General features: G+C 57.7%; 1 long non-coding RNA gene across 2 annotated transcripts in view; it reads right to left on the reverse strand.

The window, feature by feature from the left end:
* Positions 1-4,491: 4,491 nt before the first annotated feature.
* Positions 4,492-13,702, reverse strand: part of LOC145534297 (uncharacterized) — a 31,326-nt gene continuing 22,115 nt past the window's right edge. For both annotated transcript variants that reach the window (XR_014074434.1, XR_014074435.1), the window contains exons 2-3: positions 8,407-8,600; positions 4,492-7,779 (exon numbers count right to left, since the gene is read on the reverse strand). This is a non-coding gene — a long non-coding RNA (uncharacterized LOC145534297). The remainder of the gene's footprint in view (positions 7,780-8,406; positions 8,601-13,702) is intronic.

The raw sequence follows: 13,702 nt of genomic DNA on the forward strand, positions 1-13,702 counted from the left end.
GAAGGTGAGCGGAATTAAATGCAAGTAGTCAGAATAATGGTGAGAACAAAAGGAAACGGCAAGTCACTGTTAACAATCTATTTTGGACGTAAAGTTTTGTGAAGAGAGAGACGGAACCTAGCTTCAGAAGGGGAGGGAGGTCCCGCAAGGTCGAATGAGGCCCACTGGTGGCTGGGGACTCATCTGGAGGAACTTCTCTGAAGAAGGGCCTGGGATCCATCTGAAAGCGGGAGTGGGAACCCAGGCCCGGGAGTGAGCGTCCAGAGCTGGAATGAGAGCTCCTGGGAGACTGACTCGAGCGCGGCTGGTTTCCGGGGCACCCACCTCCCCTTCTCCTCAGCTGATGCCCGCAGGCTGGGTCACGGCCCTTGAGGGAGAAGCCTTGGCAGAAGGTCTCCCCGCGGAGGGAGCCCATGGGTGTCTCAGTCTGTCAGTGGCAGTTGCTCGTTTTCTCGGGCTGCCAGCCCATCTGAGCTGTTTCTGTTGGAGGGGAAATCTGCCTGAAGTTACGCCTGAGGCCTGAGCTCTCTTATTATCAAATTAGGCGAATATCCGATACATAATGTGAATACCTGGCCTACTGCCATGGAATTTCTAAATATCCGTGTGCCGAAAGCTAACTCCGTCCCCACGTGTGCAAGCTAATTCAGGGGAACTCGCTCGTGTCTGACCCGTGTGGTAGTAGTGGTGAGAGCAGGAGTGGATCGGGAGCGAAAGGACCAGGTGGAATTTCTCGATTCAAATCCATGAATCTCTGAGGACTTCGTGAGCACGTTACACTTTAAGTGTCATTCCTGGCCTGAGAGGGAGCACGAACAGGACTTTTCTGACGGCTTCATGGAGACGTGAGACAGGAGTCGAGATCCACAGTATGCAGCGAGCGGTATCTTTGCTTATAGGCAGATCCAGAAAAAGCTATCAGCTCACTGTTGGTTCTTTCAAAGCACGTAGTAGCTGTGTGGTTGCCCGATAATGTGAGTGCCGTCCACCTAGACTGTACACGCACCTCACGCACCGAGTATCTGTCGGCCTTGTAGATGAGGAGGTGGCTGAGGGGCGTTTGCGCAAGTGACTGGGTTTGAATCTAGACAGCACCCTTTGCTGTGGGCTTGGTGAAGTGCAGGTCCTCAGTACACAGGATTCTCATCCTTCCTGGCCTGTTTCTGGCTCCTCTTCACCATCTGGGTTCCACAAGCCTCATCTTTAGCAGCACCGGTGTGCTCTTACCACAAACCTCCGAACAGCACGTTCTTTCAAGGTGCCTCCTCGTCCTTCACCGCTGGTGCTGGGCTCAGACCGTCCCCTGCCCCACGGCCCTTTCCCGGGCCTTTCCTTTTCACTCTCCCGTGGCTAGAGCTCTGACCCATCCTCCAAGCGCGAGGCCTCTTCTCACTATTTCGCATTCCAGGCAAGCCTACTTATTCTGGGAGTTATTCCCCCTTGATACTTTCTGTCTATAACCAGGACCAGGACCAAGCACACAAATCTCTTTCCACGCAACCCCTTCTTGACGCTCAGCTCTGCCGGGCGTGTTGGTGCTGACTCTCGTACGGATGGTGAGTCGACAGGTGACCGGTGACGGGTGAGCTTTTCATGAACCACGTGGAAAGTATGGTTGGCAAGCCTCTGACACAGATTCCCCCATGGGAAAACATCGTCACCTCCTGAGACAGTCCTGGGAACAAAGTCAACGAACAGAGGATTCAGTGCTTCCGGACACATCGAGTGCTTGTGGCAGACACAACCTGCCCCAGAGCATCCAAGGTCAAGTGTGAGGAAAGGCCTAGGAGTAGCGGGACCGGGGACTGAACAAGTCGGCTCTGCTCCTCTCCCGGCTGCAGTCCAAAGAAACGCCAAACAGGATGCCTCTTTGTTGCCATCGAGTGTCCAGTTCTAAACTTTTGTTAACAATGTATACAATGTTAAGGCGCGGGAGAGCCGGCTTTACTGAAACTTGTGGATCGTGCACTTCTTATCCCTGCTACTGTTTGATACAATTAGAGTTTAAGAGCACCCTGTTTTCCAGGAAAGATACTATATAACGCAAAGGTGCGATTTCTAGTGCCCCCTTAATTTCCCCAGTCTCTGGGTACGAGAGCTGAACCAAATGTTGTCTAGTATATTTTCAGGGACATGACAAGCTATTCAGATCCTTCCCGATAGATGTTCTGAAAAAGAACTACTAGCTGCAAGAACTAAATCTCAATTTCAACTCCGGTAGAGGAGAAGCTGCGCTGCTGGCAACAGTTAAGATAAACACTGTATCTTCCCAAGAATAGACTGGGTACCCCCAGCATTTACCTTGAGGCTGCAGCGAGGAAGACTAAGTCTGCCACTGAACTAGGTCCGTTTCTTTGACTTGAACCTTTATACGTGATTCCTGATATCTTCAGTTTCCGTATGCTGCCTGTAGCCCGAGACGTACAGGGCGCACCCCTCGTCAAGGCTCAGATTTCAAGAGTCTAATACATTTCCATTCAGATACAGATAGCAATCTGCAGAATAGAGAATAATACGTATCTCGTTGGAGCGTTACAGGAATATCATGACAGGACACGTGTGGCCCCGCGCGCCCCCAACCACAAGCCCAGATCTCCCGTCTCCCCTCCGAAACCTCCCCCTCCTCCCCCCCATACCCAGCCACCGAGGGGGGCCCGGGGAGGGATGGCGGTCTCAGCCCCGGTTCCGAGAGGTCACTCGTGGAGCCGCCCTAGCTAGGCCGAGACGCCAGATGTGGCTGCCCTGCTGCTTCACGTCCATCTCCGTGAGCCATGCCCAAAAGGCACGTGAAATCATTGAGAGCAAACAGCGCCCCCAGAAAACGCAAAATGATCCTCCTGAACCCCACACGGCCGCCATCTTGGTGGATCCACGTTAGAGGTCGTTGGTAGGTATCCCCACTTGATGCCTGAATAGTACTCACACGGACTCGATTTCTTTTCGCTTTTCCTGGGTGCCCTAGCCAGAGAGATCACGTGGGCCGGAGAGCAAACACAGAACAGAACAGAGCCCCGAACCACAGCCAAGTCGAGGGCGTGCGGAACCGCAGGAACTCACAGAGCCTGTGAGGGGACCCAGATGGGGAAGAAGCGTCCGTGCTCACGTATCTCTGGGGAGGTTGGAAGGGGCGCCCGCCAGCGAGGCAGGTGCCGCGCGAGTGGCCGGAGACGTTTCTCCGTGGGATCTCTCGGGGTGTCGCAGGGTGCCGGGTGCAGGGGCACCCTGGGAGGCCCGGTCCACCGAAAAGCCCGAGAAGTCTTCATGTGGGGCAGGCACGGAATGGTTTCTTGCAGGGCCGGGCGAGGAGAATTCGGGGGCCCATACCTCCAAGCCCCACACGTCTCGAGAGGGTTCCACGTGGCATTCTGAAAGGCCGGGCGACGGAGGGAAGGGGTTCGTGGCTGCGGACAACGCCTGGCTGGAGGAATTCTTTGTCTTTGGCGACGGTTCACCCCGCAGGTCAGGTCATGAGGTTCCTCGACACCTTCCACGGGGCGGATGTTCACAGGAGGAGTGGGGACGGGACGGCGGACTCGCAGGCGACCCTCCTGTCCCCACTGCTCCCCTCCCTCCAGCACTGGAGTTCGAATCTAGATGGGCCTCTGACCGCACACATCGCTGGGTTTACATCGTGCCGGCTTCACCTTCGATTCTCACAAACTGGCACTCTTGCTGCTGCTAGAAGTGTCCTAGAGAAGAAGACATCGGGTTCCGTACCAGATCAGCTTCTTGGACGTGGCCCTCTGGAGCCCGTGGCTTTGGCTTCAGGGGAAGCGCGCTGCCTACGGTATAGCCTGGCCCGGAAGCTCATCCGAGGATTCCTAAGGAGTTCGCGGGCCCCGAGGATTCTGTTTCCGAAAAGCGTTTTCTGGAACCGGGCGACTTGGGAGAACGTGTCACTGGTGTGGAAAATGGAAGGCCGCTGTCAGAGGGTTCAGTGACCTTTACGCTCCCTCCTTTCACTTGAAAGGCGTCTTCTTTTTTCTCCCCACCCCGCCCCCCAACCCCCCAACCCCCCGCAGCACACACACACCCGACAGCTTGCCTGACCGTTGTTGCTGGGGAGATGAAATCCCAGGAGACGGGAGGCCAAGTCTCTCTCACACCCCGGGGCAAACGATAGGAACGGGTCCCCAGCCGTGTGATGTCTCCGTGTCTCAGCACGGCCGACAGTCTCCTCCTCTTTCTAGGTGCTCCCGTTTCCTCCACCCCCCACCCCCCCACCCCACCCCACCCCACCCCACCCCACCCCATCCCATCCCAAACTAAGGGTTTAGTTTAATGCCAAACTTCTACAAAGAAATAAGCAAATTTTTGTGCAATGTCCAGTTATCTCTTTCTAGGTTGATAGACTGATCAATGCCATGGTTAATTCCCACAGTAAGTGGATGCCACCCTGTAAATCTTCTTGGCTCATTGCCTGCCACACCTGCTCCATTGCTGGTTAGGAGTAATTTTGTAAAACATGAAAGATAACACAAAATGGACTGATGACTCTGAGAGAAGAATTGTAATTGGAGGAAATTTCAGGACTGGCTCTGACAGTGCCTCCCGGAAAAAGTAAAACTCATACAGAGAGTAGAAAAGTGGTTACTAGGGCTATGGGGAGAGGTTGGTAAAAGGGAACAAATGTTCAGCTATAAGATGAATAGAGTCTGAGGATCTAATGTAAAACACGGCAATCTTTTTGACATGTTTTGTATAAATGAAATCTTATGAAGATAAAATCTAAGTGGGAAAGATGGAGGGAAGAAAAAAAAAAGAAGGTGAAATATGTGAGGTGATATGAATTAACTGGATGAGGAATCCTTTCACATCGTAAACACGTGAAATCACCACAGTCATATTTCAATTTCTTGCAATTTTATATGTCAATTGTACCTCAAAAAAGTTGAAATTTTAAAAAAGATATTACAGGATCTATGAAAAACCGTGAAGATTGTGTCTGGCTTGATAACATTGAGAACCTAGAACTCAGGCGATCCAAAACGTCCCCCTGACTAGTAGAGTGTTTGTGTCATCGGTTACTCAATTCTGAATTATCATAGGTTCCAGAATTGTCGGTTGGATGCAAGATTTCAAAGCAGCCACATACTGGAAAACTTAGTTTTAATGAGTTTAGTTCTATTCTCTCAAAGTGGAGAGCTCTATTTAAAGATGATACTTTACGTGGACTTCCTTGATTTTTCGTACGTTGGATCAGAGACGGATGTAGTGAGATACCATGAAGTAATTCCCTGTTTTTCTCTTTATAATTTCCGCGACATGATCCTTCTAGTTAGTAAGAAACATTTGTGTTGCCTTGAAGAGAACTAGATTATTATCATAATAATGGAAAGGGAAAGTAGTAGGTTTATGCTTGGCCCTCTTATATTTAAAATATACCTTTTTGGCTACAGTGTGAGGCACGGGAGATCTAGATCCTGCAATCGAGGAAAGAATCTGTGCCCTTTGCAATGGAAGCAAACTGTCTTAATCCCTGGAACCCTAAGGAAGTTCCTCAAAAGAGACGGTTTGCGACTAGGTCAGAAATGATAGTCTTCAAAGGCAATGCAATCCCTTTGACTTCAAAGGAACAAAATTTACTGACTGAAGAAAAGCCTCTGGGTAATACGAATGAGGAGTCTCTGACCTATGAGCAGCACATCAATACTCCTGTTGCCGGCAATAGGAGTAAAGAGGACATCCCATGACACAGAATGACCTGTCCCAGGAGAGAAGCCCAGGTTCATTCTGCCTGAGAGGAGAAGGCGGGCCGAGTGATGGTCTGGGAAGGGTTTAGAGACTCAGGGTGAGGGCACATGGCTACGCTTGCCGATGCGGGGTCAGATTCCCGATGAGATGAGACGACACGGCTCACCAGCATGGTGGGGCCGTCAGGAACCCCCTCGAATCTTGCAGACCCTCTGCGACCAATGAGAGAGAGCCAGGCACCACTGCTCAGGGGCACAGCTTCTGCTCTGCTCTTGGCAGGTCCCGGTCACCTGCCACCTTCCTGTCTCCAGCAGAGGTAAAGTGAGGCCCAAATGCCTCCTGAGGATCTTTGAGCCCAGAACAGAAACTCTCTTTTTTTCGGTGGCCTGGAGTGTCACAAGCAATCCGAAGGTGAGCGGAATTAAATGCAAGTAGTCAGAATAATGGTGAGAACAAAAGGAAATGGCAAGTCATTGTTAACAATCCATCTTGGACTTAAAGTTTTGTGAAGAGAGAGACGGAACCTAGCTTCAGAAGGGGAGGGAGGTCCCGCAAGGTCGAATGAGGCCCACTGGTGGCTGGGGACTCATCTGGAGGAACTTCTCTGAAGAAGGGCCTGGGATCCATCTGAAAGCGGGAGTGAGAACCCGGGCCCGGGAGTGAGCGTCCAGAGCTGGAACGAGAGCTCCTGGGAGACTGACTCGAGCGCGGCTGGTTTCCGGGGCACCCACCTCCCCTTCTCCTCAGCTGATGCCCGCAGGCTGGGTAACGGCCCTTGAGGGAGAAGCCTTGGCAGAAGGTCTCCCCATGGAGGGAGCCCACAGGTGTCTCAGTCTGTTAGTGGCAGTTGCTCGTTCTCTCGGGCTGCCAGCCCATCTGAGCTGTTTCCGTTGGAGGGAAAATCGGCCTGAAGTTATGCCTGAGGCCCGGGCTCTCTTATTATCAAATTAGGCGAATATCCGATACATAATGTGAATACCTGGCCTACTGCCATGGAATTTCTAAATATCCGTGTGCCGAAAGCTAACTCCACCCCCACGTGTGCAAGCTAATTCAGGGGAACTCGCTCGTGTCTGACCCGTGTGGTAGTAGTGGTGAGAGCAGGAGTGGATCGGGAGCGAAAGGACCAGGTGGAATTTCTCGATTCAAATCCATGAATCTCTGAGGACTTCGTGAGCACGTTACACTTGAAGTGTCATTCCTGGCCTGAGAGGGAGCACGAACAGTACTTTTCTGACGGCTTCATGGAGACGTGAGACAGGAGTCGAGATCCACAGTATGCAGCGAGCGGTATCTTTGCTTATAGGCAGATCCAGAAAAAGCTATCAGCTCACTCTTGGTTCTTTCAAAGCATGTATTAGCTGTGTGGTTGCCTGATATGTGAGTGCCGTCCACCTAGACTGTACGTACACGCACCTCACGCACCGAGTATCTGTCGGCCTTGTAGATGAGGAGGTGGCTGAGCGGCGTTTGCGCAAGTGACTGGGTTTGAATCTAGACAGCACCCTTTGCTGTGGGCTTGGTGAAGTGCAGGTCCTCAGTACACGGGATTCTCATCCTTCCTGGCCTGTTTCTGGCTCCTCCTTACTATCTGGGTTCCACAAGCCTCATCTTTAGCAGCACCGGTGTGCTCTTACCACAAACCTCCGAACAGCACGTTCTTTCAAGGTGCCTCCTCGTCCTTCACCGCTGGTGCTGGGCTCAGACCGTCCCCTGCCCCACGGCCCTTTCCCGGGCCTTTCCTTTTCACTCTCCCGTGGCTAAAGCTCTGACCCGTCCTCCAAGCGCGAGGCCTCTTCTCACTATTTCGCATTCCAGGCAAGCCTACTTATTCTGGGAGTTATTCCCCCTTGATACTTTCTGTCTATAACCAGGACCAGGACCAAGCATACAAATCTCTTTCCACGCAACCCCTTCTTGACGCTCAGCTCTGCCGGGCGTGTTGGTGCTGACTCTCGTACGGATGGTGAGTTGACAGGTGACCGGCGACGGGCGAGCTTTTCATGAACCACGTGGAAAGTATGGTTGGCAAGCCTCTGACACAGATTCCCCCATGGGAAAACATCGTCACCTCCTGAGACAGTCCTGGGAACAAAGTCAATGAACAGAGGATTCAGTGCTTCCGGACACATCGAGTGCTTGTTGCAGACACAACCTGCCCCCAGAGCATCCAAGATCAAGTGTGAGGAAAGGCCTAGGAGTAGCGGGACCGGGGACTGAACAAGTCGGCTCTGCTCCTCTCCCGGCTGCAGTCCGAAGAAACGCCAAACAGGATGCCTCTTTGTTGCCATCAAGTGTCCAGTTCTAAACTTTTGTTAACAATGTATATAATGTTAAGGAGCGGGAGAGCCAGCTTTACTGAAACTTGTGGATCATGCACTTCTTATCCCTGCTACTGTTTGATACAATTAGAGTTTCAGAGCAGCCTGTTTTCCAGCAAAGATACTATATAACCCAAAGGTGCGATTTCTAGTGCCACCTTAATTTCCCCAGTCTCTGGGTACGAGAACTGAACCAAATGTTCTCTAGTATACTTTCAGGGACATGACAAGCTATTCGGATCCTTCCTGATAGATGTTCTGAAAAAGAACTACTAGCTGCAAGAACTAAATCTCAATTTCACCTCCGGCAGAGGAGAAGCTGCGTTGCTGGCAACAGTTAAAATAAACACTGTATCTTCCCAAGAATAGACTGGGTACCCCCAGCGTTTACCTTGAGGCTGCAGCGAGGAAGACTAAGTCTGCCCCTGAACTAGGTCCGTTTCTTTGACTTTAACCTTTATACGTGATTCCTGATATCTTCAGTTTCCGTATGCTGCCTGTAGCCCGAGACGTACAGGGCGCACCCCTCGTCAAGGCTCGGATTTCAAGAGTCTAATACATTTCCATTCAGGTACAGATAGCCATCTGCAGAATAGAGAATAATATTTATCTCGTTGGAGCGCTGCAGGAATATCATGACAGGACACGTGTGGCCCCGCGCGCCCCCAACCACAAGCCCAGATCTCCCGTCTCCCCTCCGAAACCTCCCCCTCCCCCCCCCACACCCAGCCACCGAGGGGGGCCCGGGGAGGGATGGCGGTCTCAGCCCCGGTTCCGAGAGGTCACTCGTGGAGCCGCCCTAGCTAGGCCGAGACGCCAGATGTGGCTGCCCTGCTGCTTCACGTCCCATCTCCGTGAGCCATGCCCAAAAGGCACGTGAAATCATTGAGAGCAAATAGCGCCCCCAGAAAACGCAAAATGATCCTCCTGAACCCCACACGGCCGCCATCTTGGTGGATCCACGTTAGAGGTCATTGGTAGGTATCCCCACTTGATGCCTGAATAGTACTCACACGGACTCGATTTCTTTTCGCTTTTCCTGGGTGCCCTAGCCAGAGAGATCACGTGGGCCGGAGAGCAAACACAGAACAGAACAGAGCCCCGAACCACAGCCAAGTCGAGGGCGTGCGGAACCGCAGGAACTCACAGAGCCTGTGAGGGGACCCAGATGGGGAAGAAGCGTCCGTGCTCACGTATCTCTGGGGAGGTTGGAAGGGGCGCCCGCCAGCGAGGCAGATGCCGCGCGAGTGGCCGGAGACGTTTCTCCGTGGGATCTCTCGGGATGTCGCAGGGTGCCGGGTGCAGGGGCACCCTGGGAGGCCCGGTCCACCGAAAAGCCCGAGAAGTCTTCATGTGGGGCAGGCCCGGGATGGTTTCTTGCAGGGCCGGGCGAGGAGAATTCGGGGGCCCATACCTCCAAGCCCCACACGTCTCGAGAGGGCTCCACGTGGCATTCTGAAAGGCCGGGCGACGGAGGGAAGGGGTTCGTGGCTGCGGACGACGCCTGGCTGGAGGAATTCTTTGTCTTTGGCGACGGTTCACCCCGTAGGTCAGGTCATGAGGTTCCTCGACACCTTCCACGGGGCGGATGTTCACACGGGGAGTGGGGACAGGACGGCGGACTCGCAGGCCACCCTCCTGTCCCCACTGCTCCCCTCCCTCCAGCACTGGAGTTCGAATCTAGATGGGCCTCTGACCGCTCACATCGCTGGGTTTACATCGTGCCGGCTTCACCTTCGATTCTCACAAACTGGCACTCTTGCTGCTGCTAGAAGTGTCCTAGAGAAGAAGACATCGGGTTCCGTACCAGATCAGCTTCTTGGACGTGGCCCTCTGGAGCCCGTGGCTTTGGCTTCAGGGGAAGCGCGCTGCCTACGGTATAGCCTGGCCCGGAAGCTCATCCGAGGATTCCTAAGGAGTTCGCGGGCCCCGAGGATTCTGTTTCCGAAAAGCGTTTTCTGGAACCGGGCGACTTGGGAGAACGTGTCACTGGTGTGGAAAATGGAAGGCCGCTGTCAGAGGGTTCAGTGACCTTTACGCTCCCTCCTTTCACTTGAAAGGCGTCTTCTTTTTTCTCCCCACCCCGCCCCCCAACCCCCCAACCCCCCGCAGCACACACACACCCGACAGCTTGCCTGACCGTTGTTGCTGGGGAGATGAAATCCCAGGAGACGGGAGGCCAAGTCTCTCTCACACCCCGGGGCAAACGATAGGAACGGGTCCCCAGCCGTGTGATGTCTCCGTGTCTCAGCACGGCCGACAGTCTCCTCCTCTTTCTAGGTGCTCCCGTTTCCTCCACCCCCCACCCCCCACCCCCACCCCCCCCCCCGCCACCGACCCCCGCCCCCAGCAGCCCTGCCACCCCACCCCAGACCCGACCGCCCGGCCCGGCCGCCCGGCCGCCTTTCCTTTCCGGTGTTTGTGGCCAGTTATTTTGAAATCCATGTTCTCCTGACCTCAAGCGCACTTTCCCCGCCCACCGGCGCATGCTTGTGTTTGTTGTCGTTGGACTTGATCACGGTCTCGACACAGGTTGACTTTCGTTTTCTCTTGTTGGGGGTCCGAGTGTCTCCTTCTTTTCCTTTCTTGCTCCTGGGCTTGCGTGTCTGTGTCTGTGTCTGCTTTCGAGAAGTCCTGCTTTGTTCTCCGAGCAGCGCTTGCCTGGTTTCGCTTTGCCGGTCGGTCCCTCCCTCCCTGCCTCCCTCCCTTCTCTCTCTCCCTCCCTCCCTCCTTCGGGGGAGGGGGCCCGGGGGAGCCCGGGATGTCACTGGTGCCCCTCTCTCGGCCGTCCCCGCCCCGAGCCCCGCCGCCCGCCGGCGTCTCCGTGGAATGTCCGCCCACCAGCCTGGAATCGCGTGGGTGGGGGGGGGAGCGCGTCTCCTTCGTGGCAGCCTCCTGGGGAGCTATTTCCCAGCTCCTCTCCCTTCCTCTGCGGCCGGGGTCGCGTCGCGTCGCGTCTCTCGGAGGCGGCGGCTCCGAGCCGAGCTCGGGCGTTTGGGCGGCCGGCGCTGTGGCGTCCTCGGCGGCCGGCGACAGCGACCCGTCCTCGGGACATTGGAGCCGGTTGTCAGGAGCCACCTGGCGGCCGCTTTTATAGTGTCCCTCCCCTCTGGAGCTTCGGCGACCTTCAGGAGGGTTGTGACTCAGCCGCCGGGCCCGAGGGCACAGCTCTCAGAGACCGGCTCTGCTGGCAGCGACAGTGGCGGTGGCGCCGAGGCCTAGGGACGTCCTGCTGTCGCCGGAGATTGGTTCTCTAGGTTTCTGAGGAGGGTGGCCGTCGCGGCGGCGGCGGCGCTCCAGAGCCGGGCTCTGGGGTGGCCTGACCGGGCCTCCCTCAGGAGGGTTTGCTTTTCGCCCTCAGGAGGGTTTGCCTTCTTCTGCCAGGAGGGTTGGCTCCCGCCCTCAAAAAGGGTTTGCTGTTCGCCTTTTCAGAAGGGTTTGCGTCTCCCTTCAGGAGGTTTTTGCTTTCCCGCCCTTTCAGGAGGGTTTGCCACCCCCGGAGGGTTTGCTTTCTCACCCCTCCCCAACTCCCTGAATCACGGCCAGGAGGTCAGGGACCGGCTCGAGCCGTCCTGGGTGCCCCGGACAGGACGGTCTGGGGCCCCGGGCGTGGTCCCTCGTTGGGGCCCGCTCGTCTCGTGGGAGGCGCCTCGCCGGCGGGTCTCTCTTCGTTTTTCTCTTTGGCAACTCGAAGCCAAACCCCCGCTCGGAGACTCGGACGGACGGACGGGTACACCTACCCGTGCGGGCGAAGGGGGAGGGCGTCCCCGGCCAGCTCCCTCCCCCTTGGCGTCTGCGCCCCCACTTCGCCCACCGGGCGCCCCCTTCGCCCCCCTCCCCCCCCCCAGTCGACCAGATGACCCCCGACAGCTCCGGGCCTGGTGTTTCTGGGGTAGTGCTGGGGACAGGTGGCGGTGCCAAGGTGCCAAGGTCCCTCCCTGCCAGTCGTGGGTGGGCCCCGCTGTCGGGCGCTGTCATTTTGTCGCCCGAAATGGGCCTTTTCTGCCACCAGGTAAGTGCCGACACGGTCTCTCTCGGCGTCTGCCGCCGAGGACTTTGGGCCTCTGGACGCACGCGGGGCTCTGGGCCTTTGGGCCGCCGGCCTGGGCCTGTGCGTCGGCTCCCGCGTGGCGTGTCTGGCAGACCCGACCCGTGGCGCCACCTCCGGTCTCTGGGCGACCCGAGGGCGGCGGGGCGAGGCGCCGTGGGTCTTCTACCCTGTGTGACCCCCGCTGCGGGCGCCCGGTGGTGGCCGGGACGACCCCCGCTCTGTAGGCTCCGTGCCCCGTGTCAGGCAGCTCCTCCTCCTGGGGTCGTCGGCGGCTGTCGCCTGAGGTGAGGTGAGGTGAGGTGTGGCGGGGGGAGGCGGCCGGTGAGGCTTAAAGCGGGCCCCTCCGGCGACTGCCCTCACCGTGCCTTCCCCCCTCCCCCTCGGCTCAACGGATCGATGTGGTGTGGTCGTGCTCTCCCGGGCCGGGCCTAAGCCGTGCCGGACGAGGGACGGGCGTTCCTGGTGAACGTGTGCGGTCTTCTCGGTCTGTCCACGGGGCCCCTCGCCTGCCTTTCCCCCTGCCCGTCGGGGAGGGTGAGGAAGGCGGGAGGGTGGGTGCGGCCTCCGGCCCTGACTCTCGGTCTCCTGCCCGCCCCCCCTCCACGGGGCGTCAGTGAGGCCGTCGGTCTTCGGACACAGCGGACGCTCTCGCTTCGCCTTCTCGGCGCGTGTCCCGCGAGCGGCCCTCCCCGCGGTGGGGAGGGCTGTGCCCGCCGCTGCGCCGCGCGCCCCGCGTGGGTGGGTGAGCGTGCCTCGTTTGACCCTCGGTGGTGCCCCTGGAGCGCTCCAGGTCGCCCCCTCAGGTGCCTGAGGCCGAGCGGTGGTGTCGTTTCCCTTAACCCGGCGTCCTCCTCGGGTCCCCCACCGCGGTGGGGTGTGTGTGTGTCCCGCGAGTGGCTCTCGTTGGGGGGAGGGGTCGAGACGGGAAGAGAGGCGTGCCTGTTCCCCTCGCCTCTTCCGTTGGGGGCAGGTGCTGCCTCGTCGTGGAGGCACGGGCCGTGCTCCGGCCCCGACCGTGCACACGCTCCCGTGTGGTCGTCCGCTTACCTGTACCGCAGACCCCTCCCGCCCAGTCGAGGATCGGCGGCTCGTGGAGCGCCTCCGTGGGCCCGAAGGAGAGACGATGGGGTGAGGGACGGCGCGCCCTCGGTGAGAAAGCCTTCTCTAGCGATCCGAGAGGGAGCCTCTGGGGTACCGGAGCCCCCGGCCGCTGCCCCTCCTGAGTGCGCAGTGTAGCCGCCGTGGCGACTGCCAGAGCACGTGGGCAGAATCCCCCCACCTCTCCTCTGTGAGGGGGGATGGGTGCGCCGGCCCCGCGGTGGGGCCGTGTGCCGCTCGTTGCCTACCGCGGCCCGCGCCTCCCCCCGCCGAGTCGGGGGAGGGTCCCGCCGGGCCCCGCCGGGTGTCCGGCACGTGGGGGGGAACCGTGCGTGCGCCGCGTGCGTGCGGCCGCCCCCGCGGTGTGAGTGCAGGAGGAGAAGGGCCGGGGGGCGACGCCCGGTCGGCCCCGGCTTCCCCAGCCCCGCGGCCGTGGCGAGGAGGAGTCCGTCGCGCCCGCCCTCGTCCCCGAGCCGGTGGCGGCGCGCGGGCACGGTCTGGGCCGCCTCGCTCGAGAGCGTGTCCCCGGGATGTGGCG

This window comes from Giraffa tippelskirchi, chromosome 14 (genome assembly GCF_054371585.1).
Source record: "Giraffa tippelskirchi isolate mGirTip1 chromosome 14, T2T-mGirTip1v1.2.pri, whole genome shotgun sequence".
Lineage (NCBI taxonomy): Eukaryota > Metazoa > Chordata > Mammalia > Artiodactyla > Giraffidae > Giraffa > Giraffa tippelskirchi.